Here is a 16,368-nt window from a genome sequence, read left to right as displayed (position 1 = left end):
CTAGGAATTCTCTGTTTGCAAACAAGAAGACATACCCAAAGAGTTAGATCAACACAGTGAATCATGCGAAACAACATGGAAATAAAAAAGAACGAAACACTTGGGCGGCCAATGCTTACCAAGAAGGTGGACATGTCGGTTTTTGTAAGGACTTTGGTATATGAAGTGCGAACTGCAGCCCAGTCTGTTGCCGGTGCAACCGCTCGTTCGGTTGCCGCTGCACGGGCCGGAGAAGATGCAAGTGCAAGTGTTGGTGCAGGTGCCGAAGCCGCTGCTGCTGCCGATGATGATGCTCCTTGTAGAGTCGGTGCCGGTGTCGATGCCCGATCCTCCAGTAGATCAGCCTGATCCGCTGACGTGGTCGGTGCCCAATCCTCAGCTGGATCAGACTGAGCTACTGCCGCTGTCAGTGCTACAGCAACTGCCGGTGCTCGATCCGTTGCTGAAGGTGGTACCGATGTGCGAGACAGCGACGATCGTGTCTGGTCTGCTAGGCTTCGTGACCGTGATCTAGTTTTTTTCTTCATTTATTTTAAATGCGAGAAGGACTAATTGTGGCATTTTTGTTAAACCAAACCGCAGTTCATCATAGGGATCAGCTTGTACTCAGACAATAGACTGATCCAATTTTTTCCAGTAATATAAGTGATGGACAGTGCCTTCGTTACTGACACGACATAAGAAGTGAAACCTGCAAAAATAGCCATCGTAGAGCAAACCAAACGGTTTATTCTGTGATGAATGTCACATGGCAAAACCTGCATCGTAAAATTGCCGGAAAAGAAAGAAAACATGACATTAAATCAATAAGATTTAGACAGTAAATCAATAAGATTTACTTGATGTGACACGAGTGAATCCTTACCAGGAAATCACTATGTTGAAGTACTAAACAGAAGATTGATCATCCAACTACGGGTGGCATGCAGGGGCCCCGCCTACTCCCACAAGCAGGACAGTCCAAAGGTCGTGACAAATCGTATGGACCGAACATCCATGGGACTGGAAATCCTGGTGGGTGCGATAAACCCTGCAATGCATACAGATATTGGAGTGTAACCATAATTGATAAACCGTCCTTACAAAAAAGATGATCTGGATACTTCAAAATATACAGACTGAATTGAGTGAACATACATTGAAATAGACCGTTCTCAGGACTGACCACACACCAAAAGCGGCAGTACTAATAAACAATACAGGGTTCACAAACACAAATCAAGTACTGAACAATAGTACTTACTATAGACAAGCAAAGTTGCACTAATTAAACTCTGCAGACTATTTCTTGCCACCGACCTATGGGATGAACCCTGCATAACTGACTAGGCCATGGACTTCGTGAGAGATGTCTACATGCACCATCACCATCTTGTCAACCTTGGAGAACCTAACAGAGTGGTCTTTCCACTCATAAACATGATCATGAAGACAGGCCGGATCAGATTTGTTGGGAAGCTTTACACGAACCACACCCTTCGTAATCGAAAGCACAACCAAGAAATTGTTGTGGTCAAGTACAACCTCGAGAACACGCCTGACAACAATGCTACAGGAAAACACTAGTTCAGGACATGTGGCGACAAGGACGCAACATCTGGATAGTTTAGCAGTAGAACTCATCCTCAGGTCTTCCAGTTCACACGTCATGACTTTGAGAACTTCATCTCCACCGCGGACCTGGTTCTAATTCAAATAGAAACCATATTTTATTACTACCTCCGTTCAGAAATATAAGATGATTTTCGATATTATACTCCATATATGACTACATATACGCACAGAAATGAGTGAACAAAGACACTAGAACATGTCTTCAAAGGCATGAGAGCAGGGGGATTACTTGCAATATCCATAACACAAGTTACTAAGGCAAATATATCCTCTTCAAAGGTAGCATTGATGTTCATAAATTACTCCCTCCGTCCCAAAATTCTTGTCTTAGATTTGTCTAGATACGGATGTATCAATTACATTCGTATCTAGACAAATCTAAGACAATAAATCTGGGACAGAGGGAGTAGTTGAAAGTAACCTATAAGAAATTAGTGTCAACCTCTCGCATGTTTTGGTCAAAAGAGGAATTTAAAACCATCATTTGGCACACAAAAATCATATGCAAGATCACCCAGAAAGTTGTACTACTAGTACTAGTACTGCGTGTTAGATGAAAAAACACGATCAAGATCGAGAAAAAGATCGTCAAGAAGAGATATTACCTGGACTTGCTTAATGAGGGATCCCGGAGAGGAGGGCTTGGACAGGGCGATGGCTTTGAGCTTGTCTGTGGTAGTCTCGGCAGGGTGCTTGTGCTTCTTTGTACCATGAGCCCTTGACGGTTTTGGCGAGATTCATAGACATCACTTCGGCCGGTGCTCCAGCGTCCATCAAGAAACTGTCAAATAGAAATAAAAGAAAAGAAACCATAGTCACAAACCCAAAAGAAGAAAAGAAAGGGAGTTATAGGATCAGTCTCGAGGTTGCAAGACCGGGCCTTGGCCAGAATCAACACCATTGATGCGCTCACCTTTCGTTCTTTGGGAGAGAAGAAAAATGGCAGAAGCAGGTCGGGGTTTTCTTGAAGAAATGAGGAACAAGATGAGGAAGAAGCGAGGGTTGGGTGGAGAGGAAGCTGAGAGAGAAGAGTGAAATGATGGTTGCTTCGTCCGTCCAACTTACTGCTGGAAACAAGGGGGTTTTGTGATTTGACGACTCATTGGGCATTACTGCGACGCTTCGATCGGGGTAGTCTACCGTCACTCTACTACGGAGTAATTTAGTGCATGGCTGGTGGACCCCGATGCTGGCTGTCCCACACGTCGGCGAAAGTGAGTAATTTAGTGCATGGCTGGAGGAGGATCCGCACGGTAGAGCGTGTCCACTGTTTTTCTGAAGAAGAAAAATGATTACAGCAAGCGTTTCCACTCTTACGACGGAGGAGTGCGAAACACGGCAGCCACTTGAACATACACAGTGCTCCTACTACTAGGCATGGGTAGTGGTTCATACGTCAGTACTACATAATCTTGTTGCTAGTGTAGTAAGATATGATGACAACAAATGAAGTTGTGCGCATGTCAACTATATGAACAGTAATGTAGTAACATAGTACCGCTTTCTCGACTGTCCAGTCGAGAATGAACGGTGAGATCAATGTTAACAGAACTAGGTCTACAACGCACGGAGAGTACGGTGCTACAATACTCCACAAAACATGAACCATATGAAGCACAAATAGTGTTAGGCAGGGTGTATGAAGGGTGCATGGGATGGGAGCAAAAGTTCCCTTCTCGGCACACTATTGGGTGTTTGGCAGAGTGCATGAAGAGTGCATGAGTCCACACTAGTAGGTTAACACAAATACACGAAGAGGAAACAACTACTCCGTCTAGGTATGTAAGTCATCTTACGTTGTGCACTACGACCAAGGCAGAGAGGAAAACGAGAAAACTTAATGTCTTTTTGCTAATTTATAGCATTGCATGCAATGAACTAACCACTACATGTGATGTTTATTAGTCTCAAGTCATTGAAAGCTTGCACAACCGACGTCTCTTATTGGTTGATATGTCACAACACAAGAAACATGCAGGGAGTTAATGTACCGTGCCTGAGTGTTTTGGAATTATTTGGTTTTCGTAAGGTGACTTACACACTATATTGAGATGAGAATGCAACCAAACACACCCACACACTTTGTGCTATAGTGACTGATCTGCACCGTCTGAGTTTGATCCAACGGTCATGTTGCGCCGAGACATGGACATGCCCATGCAGAGGGCGCCTAAACACCACCGAAGTCCCTCTACTTCTCGAGGCGCACGACGTTGGTGATGCAGGGGGCGAAACGGCTGAAAGGCAATGCAATCTACGGGAAGGCGGAGGGAGCCAGCCGAGGAGTGGGGAATCTTTTGGTTTTCACCATGGTAAAACACCAGTTGACGACTTCTTACATCAGGGACCAGTGGGTTTTACAGGCGGAGTTATCATGACTAATTGCTGCCGTGCCTGGTCCCGTCAATCAAAAATTTAAAAATCCTACCGCGCCTGCTCCCGTCAATCAAAAACTAAAAAATCCAGACGCACTCAAACACCAAGCAATGCCACGGTGGATGTTTAAATTTACATGCCGGCAAGTAGATAAAAAAGGGGTGAAAAAAACAAATGTGGCGGCGGCCTAGGTAATCGGTCAAACTAGCCCTACTAGCTAGCCACCGTGCTTCACTGATGTACTCGGCGAGAAAAGTGGTCTTTCGTGATTTGATGACTCATTTATTTACTTGCTTCGGCAAAAATGCGTGGTAGGGCGTCCCACGTCAGGAAGAATATATGCGTGCACCACCCGGGAGGACCCCAAAACCGCGTGGTAGGGTGTGCCATGTCTTGGCACGAAGGAAAAATGTGTGTGTAAAAATTTACTGTATCAGACGTAGTACCTATGGTTCGACTTCGGGACCCAGCCAGTCAGTCGAAAACACCCCACTAGCCACACAACTTCATCATGCTAACATGGCACGGAGGATAGGTGTGGTTAGCCCCGTCTTGACCAGCCACAACGTCTCTTGTTCTAGGCGATTCTTCTATTTTCCAGGCTTTTTTTAGTTGTAACAACACCACGGCAAGCTAGCGCCGCTCTTCATGTGTGCCCGTGCAAAGGTTAGACGATGGAGAGAAGAGAGATATCACAGACCAGAGACCCACCAGTAAGTGAGTCAACGGTCATGCACGTGTAGACGAGGCACTCCTTCTACTCTACTCAACGTAATACTGTATAAAATCAAGTTATGGGACAAAGCCAACAACCGTTGTTGTTTCAGGCTATCGACTTACACTTTGTAGTCCAGGTTGCCAGTTCGAATCTTGTCTTTCAGATTTTTTTTGTTTTAGGTCCAAATATGATTAATGACAAGTGGGACCCCCATGTGTTGTTCTGATATTTCAATGTAGGATGGTTTTTTTGAACAAACACTTTGCGCAGTTAGACAAGTAATGGCACACGTTACACGTATTTTGCAAGTTTACGAACAAAAATGACAACGGCATAGAATATCACATCCACCCCGCAACTTAGATGCTATGGTGATATGAGTTTTTACACCGTTGGAAGTGAGATCCAATGGCTGGGATTGGTCTTTGTAATTATGCGCAATTTCCAAACTCTCCAAATGTTTTTTTGCAAATAAAACATTCAGGCCTCATGTGTGCCGCTGCATCTAGGATCCAAGGGCTCCCCGTTGCTCATATTAGGTGCTCCCCATAGCTTCATTACCCGCTACGGTGATATGAGCATCTAGGTCGTATGATCAGTGATCAGATGGAACATGCGTAGTACTTGTACTTTCTGTGCAATTCCCAAACTCTCTCAGTCGTATATTGCAAAAACATTCAAACCTCCTACTGTGGGCCGTTAGATCTCTGTGAACTCGTATCACGATAGAATCTATGGTGTGGGAGCACCTCATATTCTCCCGTGCGAGCTTCGAGGTGCTCTCGCAGCTTGGATGCTACGGTGATACGAGCTTCGAGATCGTTTGATCTGAGATCCAATGGCATCTGAGCAGTATTTGTGCTTCTAAGAAGTGGCCGAACTCTTTGGGGGCTTTTCTGCAAAAAACCATTCAAACCACCGAGGATGCGTTGGGTCACAAATCCAACGGCTCCGAAGAGCTTGTATCACCAAAGCATCTAAGGTGTGGTAGCACATGATATTCTTACATACAGGAGAATATGATGTCATCCTTCATCTTAGATGCTACGATGATACGAGCTTCGAGGTCGTTGGATATGGGATCCAAGGGCATATGAGTAGTTCTTGTACAAATTGTGTGCAATTCTCAAACTCATCAAGGTTTCCTGTAAAAATATTAAGACATCATGTGAGCTGCTATATCTCAGATCTACAAGCTCCAAGCAACTCGTATCAGCATATAGCATAGAAGGTATGGGCGCACATGATATTCTCCCGGGGAGGAGGGGTGGGGGGTGCACAACCAATCGGTGGTTGGGAGGGTGGGGACAAATATAATCTAAACAACCCTAAACAGATCTTCACAATTTTATCTAAGGTCGAGGGGCGACCCTTGACAATCATAGCTCCGCCTAATTAAACACAACATCTGCATGTACTGTAGTACTAGACTTAATATTCATGTTTCAGTTTCATGTTCATTTTAAATATTGAATTGAGGACCATGCATGTCTTACATTTTACTCCCTTCATTCCTAAATATTAGTCTTTTAGAGATTTCAAGTGCACTAGCACATACGAATGTATATAGACATATTTTAGAGTGTAGATTCACTCATTTTGCTCCGTATGTAGCCGCTTGTTGAAATCTCTAAAAGACTAATATTTAGGAATGGAAGGAGTATTTTTGAATTCGTGTCATACATGCATGGTTTGGAAAAATAGATGCACTATACTTATTGGATTGTTGTTGTGTTCGTGTGTGGGTGTCTGTGTGTGTGTGTGTGGTCATATGCTTGATACATACAAACTTTTCTCACCTCCATATTGTTCATCTTTTAAATTTGAATTTGCATTGAAAAACTTAGCAGGGATACCATGAAATGTGAAATCCATGTTGATATCACTATATCACAAACTCACTCTAATTCAACAACTCGTCATAAATCAATTACCACGTTGAGATTAGTATTTGCAAGGAAAATACGGGCATCGTAATACACATAGATTCGTTCGGCAACTTAAAAGGTTCCTTTAGTATTCTCTAATGTTAGGACCCAACGACGTAGCAGCCAGACCTTGGCTCGTGTTGATCCTAAAAAACCGGGCTCGTGTCTTTCTGGTGGCATGCGTGGTACGCACATTAGGCAACCCCAACCAGTCGAGCCTCCGCGTTTCGAGTCGAAATATCTGGCGGCCAGAATTCCAGCCCTAGGAAATTCCCTTCATGTCCCTGGTCCATAATGACTACCAATGAACAACAGAGGGATGCTTTAGTAACTAGACAACGTTGTGTTCAAAAAAAAGTAACTAGACAACGTTACCTACCGTGCCGAGCATGGTTCAATTCCCTCGGTCGCCACTCGCCAAGGTCAACCGTCAACTGCATTGCCTACTACTACTACTACTACTACTACTACTACTACTACTACTACTACTACTACTACTACTACTACTACTACTACACCAGGACGAGCACAGAATTGAGCCCGTTTTTTTCCCGTTTGTTCGTGCCTAGTACTTGAGTTAATATATCAGGCAATGCACTAGTATAGAGGGATTATCCTTTTGCTCTACATATATAACTTGTCTGAAGTCTAACTAAGCAAAATGTTTCACCAAATCCTTTCTTAAGAAATACAACAGGACAGATGTATGGCTTGAAAATTTATTGCATGATGCAGGTTATGATATTGTTTCGAATCCTGGATCTTTAATTTCAGCAAATCCAAAAGTGACCATAAATTCTTGAAACTGAGCATGGTCACGTGATATGGCACAAATATTACTTCGTAATTTTTTCTTCAATTTGAGACAAGCTGCTTATGACAAGTTGCACAAATGAAGAGCCAAGGTATTTTGGAACAAAGATCTGTCACGTTAAGGCGAACGCTTTCACTATTGAAACCGTGGGCGTTTATGTGCCGCCACGAGTTCCGCTTCTCATCGGCAGGTGCCGCCCAAGCAAGCATGTGAGTCAATGGGAGGCGTGCGAGCAGACCGATGCACCGGCTGACAGGGAGGCATGCGAGCAGGCTCATCGGGAGGCGAGCCCTTTGACCAGGCTCCGCCGCCCACCTTCGTCCCAACTGCTCCCACTTTTAATGTCGCCGGCGCCGCCGTTTAAAATCAAACCCGCACTACCCGATATCGCTACGATCTTCTCTCTTCCTCTCCGATTCTCCCATCGTCTACATCCAACCAGTCTGACCTAAACGTACGCCATGCCGCATCACGATGGTCTGCCTTTAGTCTTCCAGTCCCCGAGGAAGAAACCCAGCCGGAGTCTCAAGAACAAAAGGCACTTTGGGACGAGCTTGAAACGGCCTTGCGGGAAGACACTGCGCCTGTCCCCGCTCCCGTTCCGGCTCTCTCGCCCCAACTGCGCCAGCGCCCATCCCCGAGGCATTGATGGGCTAGGAGCCGCACATTGTCGCCGAGCTTGATGCCACGGGGTTACATGAGTTCCCCGCCGACTTTCACGCGCCCGTGCACCTGGCAGCACATGCGCCTGCGCGTGCACTGACGCGCATGCCCATGTCAGCGCATGCGCCTGCACGTGCACTAACGTGTGTGCCTGTGCACACGAATGTCTTCGCCGCGCCATTAACAGCGTCTGTCCCCGCGTGGGTGCCAGTGCCCCCCTCAGCGGCATGGATGGCCACCGTCGACCGCTTCCTTGCACCAACGCCAGTCGCCTCCTCCCGCTAGTTGACTCACTCCTGGAGAACAAAGTCCAGAAGATTGTGGCCTTCCATGAAGCTAGGGCCAACGTCTAGGAGCACGCCAACAATAGCGCAAGACGCCACCATCGCCGTCGGTCAGTGGCCCGACGACACACAGAGCACGACAGAGGAGCCGCTTCCCACCGCAAGACGCCCCCATCGCGTAATCTAAATTTGCCATGAAAAACATTCGGATTGCCATGCTTAAAATCCGAACGTTTATCATTTCCGTTTATTTTAGATCGATCATCGTATAATTTAAAGTTGGAGTCAGACTGAACGAAATCTATGGTTTGATCGATTGAATGTTCTGCTAGAGCCGTATCAAATTAAATATAAAATGTCATCAAGCCACATATATTCCTTGTCATCCAACGACCTAGACTGCTTCAATGTCGAGCGCTCAACACGTTTAGCCTGCAGTTAATTTCATGCCAAAAATAGTGCTAATCACATAATAACACGCAAATAATATCCAACATAATATCCGCATGCACTTAATATACTTCCAAATTAACGTGCATTGCACGGACACACTGACTAGTGTTGCTAGCACGCGAAACTGGTGCCGTAACTTATGAATGCGTCCAGATATGGTTAACGGCAACATCGCCCGCGAGTTCTTCGTGTTTGCCCATGCGTCTAAACGCAGAAGGGGAGGAGAGAGAGAGCACACATGGAACCCACCAGTAAATGAAGGCGAATAGTACTAAAAATAATATTACATGTTATCAATTAAATAGGATGTGGTAATATAAAAACATTATGTGAACAAAGGGAGGTACAACAAACATTGTTGTTCTACGTATGTTGCCTATTGACGTGCAGCTTGAAGGCCCTGGTCGCATGTTCGATCCTCGTCCTTTATTTGTTAATTTGTATATGGGTCCAAATTTGTTTCATGACATGTGGGCCCCTCGGTGTGTAGTTTGTAGCACTTTAATTTGTGGGTCCAATTTTGTTCCATTCCAAGTGGACTATTGGTGTGTAGTTTTGTAGCTTATTTATAATAATTAAAGAGAACAACATAGTTTTTTGCAATAATACCATGGTGCGACGTTGAAGGCGAGAAAGTACGTGCAAGAGAGCGATGACCGAGCCAGAGGGAAATCAACTAGGGGAGTTGCGGGGGTTGCAACGGTGTTTCGGGTAGTTGTGGGCCGAATGCTATGAAAATATAATCTAAACCGACCGGAATAAATTCCTACACAAATTAATCCAAGGTTGGAGGGGCCCTCGCAATGTAAATAGCTCCGGCTTTGCGAGGGATGGAGAGGTAGCTTCAATATGTGGAAGATACGGCGTGAGAAAGTGAGGTCAATCAAGAGACATATAGATAGAGAGACAAAGTGAGTGTGGCCCGACATTCATGGAACAAATATATATGCTCTGGAGAGATATTGTCCGATTGAGCTTTTGGCAAGGGTGAGGGCTGTAAGATAGAGCTTGAGAGATGATCCAGTCACAGACGTGCAGATATATTTTGTGTGTGGGAGGAAGCAAGGTCGATCGATCACATAGGGTCGTCGTGCGATCGAAAGAGTGAGACAGGTTGGAGAGAGTTACCTAGATAGACAATGTGCGTGAGAGAGTATACAATGTGAATAAGTCAAATTGGGCTCAAACATGGTGATATATCGTTTTTGTCCGAGAAAGAGTGAGGTCAATCAAGACATACAAAGAGAGAGAGAGAGAGAGAGAGCGTGTGGCCCGCCATGAGGTCGAAAGAGTGGGGGCAGCTTCGATGGACTGACCTAGATAGACAATCTATGTGACAGAGTATAGAGTGTGTCGATTGAGGCCCGAACAGTGAGATATATCATTTGTGTGTGAAAGAAAACGAGGTTAAACAAGACTCAGATAAAGAGAGCGAGATTGAGCGAGTGTGGCCCGCCGTGCGGAAGAAAGAGTGAGACAGTCTCGAGGGAGTGACCTAGATAGACAACGTGCGTGCGTGCGCACGAGAGGTTGGGGGGCTAGATAGGCAATGCATGTATTTAGCGCGAGAGGGTGAGAGCGAGAGGGAGAGAGAGAGCTCGGCATGGGGTGTAATGGCGGGTGTGTGAGGTAAATACATTTCCTAACAGAGTGGGAAAAGGGGGGTTGTGTAGTTGAGAGAGTTAGAGATTGAAACATGGAGAGAAAGAATGGATGTGTGTTGGAAACCGATAGCTTCCTAAGGTGGTTAGGAGAGGAAGATTGACCGATACTGGAAGTATGTAGCGTGTGTGTGGGGTGGGGGGGGCTAAAAACAACATTTGAATGTAGATAGTACGAGACTTAATATCGATGTTTCAATTCGGTGTACATTGTAAGATTTGAACTGAGGACCATGCATGTGGATAATTATTTCGAATTCGTGCCATACTAGGTTTCGAAAAGTTGACATTGACTCGATTTGTTGTGCTATTTTGTAGGTCATATGTTTGAATCCATCCAAAAGTTTTCTCACTACCATGGTGTTCATCATATACATATGAATTTGTATTAAAAAAGTAGCGTGGATACAGTGAAATGCGAAATCCACATTAGAATTGGAGATCGCTATGTGACACACACTCTAATTCAAATAACTAATTATGTGGCACACAGTCTAATCCACGTTAGTGTGGATACCGTTTCAATTTGTTTTCAAATAACTCCTCATTAATTAATTTATAGTATCTCGTTTCGAATGACTAATTATTGCAAGGAAAACACGGGCATGGTAATACATACAGATTCGTTTGCAAATGAAAGAAGATCGTTTGCATTCTCAAATGTAGGCGCACCAGGGTCGTGTCGTGGTGGTCACGTGTGTCAGAAGGTCGCGTAGCACCCAGCCACCCACCCCAAAAAAAGGACGACGACAAAATAAGTTCGCGCTTCCATGTTTCGGATTGAAATATCTGGCGGCCCCAATTCCAGCCCTGCAAAATCTCCCTTCTCCACCGTCCCCTTCCGCGCCCAGATTGCTCAAATCCCTTATTCGCCGCCAACCCAAGCAAAGTTCAAATCGCCCCTCGTCTCGTATCTTTCCCCACCTCTGTGCCAGACGACGACGACGAAGACGATGGTCACGCTTCACCACCACACCGAAGCTACCTCATCTACGCCCTCGTCCACCGCACTGGGTGGTCCACCGACAACGTCGGCCGCCGCAACCGACGTGCCTCACAGACACCGACTTCCACTGCATCAGGTGCGCTTCACCGACGCCGTCTCCCAGCTCACCGGGGCTACTTCACCGAGCACATCATCGCGCCTCCGCCCCCCAACGGTCTCGTCCACCGCATCGTAGCGCTCCGCTGCCACTCAAGATCTGCATCCATGCGCGGCCAGCCAACGCCAGCGCATCACCGTGAATGGCTCAGAAGTGACCCGCACTCTAGCTAGGCGAGCATGCCCAAACGCCGGCCCGAACTAGGTATCCACACATCACTCCCTTATGCACTTTTCCAACGATGTTTGGATACACTTTCACTGCTCTCTTAGCTTACACGCCTATCCAACTTTGACTTTAACTCTTATTTCTTCTGGAGACATCATCTGAAACAAGAAAATCCATTTTTTAGTGAAGCATGACGGTGCTACGGATCTGGTACACATCCTGCACACCCGTATAACCTTGTAAGTATCTGTCCTCTGGTACAACAGCAAGGTCGATTCCTCTTATTTGATCAGCCATTCGCCATGTCAAAAATGTAGATGGGGGTGCAAGGAGCACAAGGCCTGCACATCCAAGCGAGTGGTAACATGGACTTGTACATGGAACATCCCAAGCACAAGCAGAGCTGCAGTGAGCCTGTATAACGAGCTAGCGTAAGTCCCTGCATTTCATTTAATTCGTACTGACATTCGTGTATGATTTGTGTGCAGTGGCGGATCCACGAATTCAAGTTACCAGGGGTGAACATTTAACTTAAAAAATACGAAGGCACTTGCACTCCGGAAATCAACATAACTTGAGAAATGTGAAGCTACATGCACTTTGAAAACCAGCTAATGATCCAAAGTAGTTCAGATTATAAACACTAAATGATGCAAGCACCAAAAAACAAAAAATGCAACATGGTGTACAAGGACTACAAACATGGTCTGTACCTGCTTGAATTATTCGTTCTCTGGCTGAAAATATCGAAGTGTAATTGCACCTATAACCAGTGCGCAAACTGCATATCAATATATCTATCCTGCAAAAGTATGCCAATAGTTTCAAACAACATATTAGAAAAGTATTTATGCTACGTTGTCATGATACGAGGACTTTCTGGTAGATGGCCTCGACGTTTCCTCAAGCCATGAAAATGCACTATAATTTGCTTGTCATCAATGCTTGCAAATCTCTATGTCTCTCTCAACATAGCAGATCATCATTAGACACTAAATCCTTCAATGGGAGCTTGCAAAATGCTTGCATTAGATGCCGCATTAGACACTATATGTTCATCACCAGGAGCATGTAAAATGTTTGCATCAAATCCTTCATTAGCAGTCTGTTCATTAGATACTTCAGGCTCAAGAACAACATGAGCTTGGATGTTTGCACCGAAAACTTGATTGGATACATCGGATTCAGTCAGTTCAGTATTGATTGGGGGAGTTATAAAATAAGTAGAAATTGGTTTCATTTTCTCATAGATTCCCTACATACAAGCAGTTTTACAACACCGTTAGGTTTAACTATTGACCAACAATTGAAGAGTTGAATTAGATATAATCAGGGATGTGATGTACCTGCTCGTTGTGCATGCTACTCTTGCAAGCTGCGACTGTCCGTTTGCGCAAGCTCGATGCCATGCCCGTGCTGCCGCCGCTGCCTCCCACGCAGGCTACACCCAGGGTTGGATCTTCATCTTCTTGTCCTTGCATTCGCTTGAAGCCCGGCGACCGCCCTCCAACGAAGGCGCGAGGAAGTGCTGTGTCGGTCTGTCCAGTTGCGGCTAGGTTAGGAGACAGCCAGACTGGAGGCTGGAGCGGATGAATTGAGATTTTTCCCGCTGTCGATCGATATGGGAGGCGCTAGTTTGGGCCGCGAGCCTGCTATAGGGCCTGCCTTGCACTTATGTTATTGGCCTATCCAAATTGAAACATTTTTCTTCATTTTTACATTGCCTGCTCGTGTGTTGGGATGAACAAAAATAGCCTGGGCCAACCTGGACTACTCAAACTAGGTGCACACTTTTGAGCCACCTGAGGTGGCCGCCCATACGAGCACCTATGGCGGCGTTGCCCCTTTTTGCGTGTATGATAGGGGTAGTGAAAAATATTCCAGTGGCGCTTTTCATTTACCCACAGAATGGTTGAATTGCTTGTTTCTATGAGCTGAGTTCGCCAATAATGTAAAGGATGCCAGTCTTTTCATCCTATTGTAGATTGCTTAGATCTCGATATGCCAAAAGTAATCGCATGAAATATATAGTAAAAGCCAGTGTGATGTGTGTGGCTACAACTAGTCTGACTACACGTCCTCATATAACATATCAAGGACGCACCATCTTACCAGAATAACCATTCGACTTATGAATGCAGTGTGGGAAGAAAGAAGTATTTGGACTGCGTATCCAAGCAATTGATGCCATGGAATCCTTCGTACAACCCTGTAAGCGAAAAAGAAGTTGCAGTGTGCCTGTACAAAGAACTAGCATAAGTTCAGTTACCTGCTTGTCGGAATTTTAGTTAGCCACTTATTGCAAAATTGTTCAATTACGTTGCTTGGCTTAATTTAGTTTGCTACTGATTACATAATGCCACAACCTGTTAATCCTATTATAGACTGCACCTATCTATGTGTTTGATACTTACTGTTAATAATTACATGTTTGCCTGAACTTAAATAGCTACTTGTTTCTTTAACTGCTTTGCTGCTGCAACAACGGGTTAAAATGATGTTAATAACTACTTTTCAGCATTGAATTGAAACTCTTTAATTCCTTGTTTGTTTAACTGGTTTGTTGTTATAACTCCCAGTTGAGATATTTTGCTAACTTCAACTTTCTGAATCCAATCGGAACTTTAATGGCAAAAAAGGTTAGCCCAAGATCAAAGAGCGAGGTCCCCATGGACATTGTATCATCCCACAACAGTGGCACCGGCCCAATCGTGCATTATGAATTGCCAACTACTGATGCCCTAGAGGCTAAACTAGTGGTAGAAAGAGATTCTGCTTCTGCACTTAGAGACGAAGTTGACATGTTGAGGAAGCAAACAACACAATTAGTAGCAGTACTCAAGACAACCATTAAATATTTGGTGGATTTCAAAATGAAGCAAGTTGAGACTGACCACATTGTTAAGGTCCTGAAGGAAAAAAGGAAATTAAATTCCCACTTGGTAAATCATAGGTGAAATGTTCTTTCCATTGTTGAATAACCTTTGTGTTGTTTGTTCATGTAATCAATCAAACCATTTGTTTTAGAGACCATGTAATAATTGTTTTTTGTTTTTTGGTTTGTAATTTTATTTGAGCACAAGTCTGTATTAATTGATAAGACTCGGATTTCATTTTGATTGTTGTGCCAGACCTACAAATATGCCAATTGGGCTGAATGTGCATTCAACAATAATATTAGTATAGATGGACCATAAGTGGCACGCATCAGAAAGGGCCAAGATGCTCTAGTAGCTTGGCTAAAAAAAGGATGTTGTTGTAGCAAAGAAAAGTAGAGCGGCCTGGCTTATGTATGTTAGTTGATATTATTGATCCATATACTCTATAAGTGTTTATATGTCTGTTAGTTCTGTACATTCTTGGTTGATTCACTCGGTATTTGAATCTTGATACATCACTTGTGTACATATCTAAATGGGAGTACACATTATGCTGCGTGTGACATTTGAGTTGGACATGAAGTGTTCCAAATATTCGAATTCACCTTAAACTGGATTCTAGCTTCTGAATTTGACTATCGGCATTTGTAAACCATATTCATATATGAAAGTGGAATACATCTTTGTCGTCCTTTTGAAGATATATAAAAACACATAGAATGATTTATAAAGATTCGTATAGGAATACAAAATGGATTCAAATTTAATTGCCAGGGTAAACGTGGATGCTTATTGTCCCAAAATTCAAAAGAAGCGGCAAAATGTCCACTCCCACGTCGGCTGCCCGAAGCCAAGTGTTTGGGAGATGGAAATTACTGTCTACCCATTACATGGACAATCCATCGGCCCGATTTCCACTGCTCTAAATAGGGGTAGGATAGTAACTTCAATAAGACGCGACACCACCGCCTCTGAGAACATTCCGACACGGTGGACCCCAAACATGGGCGGCAAAACACATTTGATTCAAGCTCGTCCGAAAGACCTCTGTTTCTCCCTCCATTTCCCCATTCATACACGGTGGGTGGCAAAACAAACTCGACTCCGCCGAAATTGATGTAGGCAAATATTTTCAATAGGGGCAGGTTTGTAACTTCACTCAGATGTGACACAACCGCCCTACCTGTCAGCCCCGTTCATACACCATGGGCACCAACCATGGGCGCCAACCACCCTCTCCTCGCCCGAAATCGCTCTGGGAAAATATTGGCGAGATGCGAGATTATCGTCGTATCCCCAACCGACGAGACGTCCAAATTTTAAACGGGGGCTAAGTTCGTAACTTTCCCATATTTCAAAAAGGCACGTCCCAAAAACATGGTTCCCCATACCTCTCCCTCCATTTTCCCATTCATACACCGTCCGCGCTAGAACACCATCCCCACACCAGCCTCCGTCCGCCACCCCATCCATCGCCGCCGTCCTCCACCACATCCATCGCTGCCGTCCTCCACCACATCCATCACCACCGTCCTCCACCATGCCGAAGCGCCTACCAAGACCGCGTCGTCCACTGCTAGAGATGGACGTTTCTCATCCATGGCGACGGACCAAGAGCCTTGCATCACGTCCTCTCGGTTGCTCGGTGCCGTCGTCCTGTTTGCCGGGGCCGCTCACACGACCTTCTCTTCCACCGACGGGACTTAT

Source organism: Triticum urartu, chromosome 1A, assembly GCF_056163025.1.
Source record: "Triticum urartu cultivar PI428250 chromosome 1A, HENAU_Tu73, whole genome shotgun sequence".
NCBI classification, from domain to species: Eukaryota; Viridiplantae; Streptophyta; class Magnoliopsida; order Poales; family Poaceae; genus Triticum; species Triticum urartu.
This window is presented reverse-complemented; position numbering follows the sequence as displayed.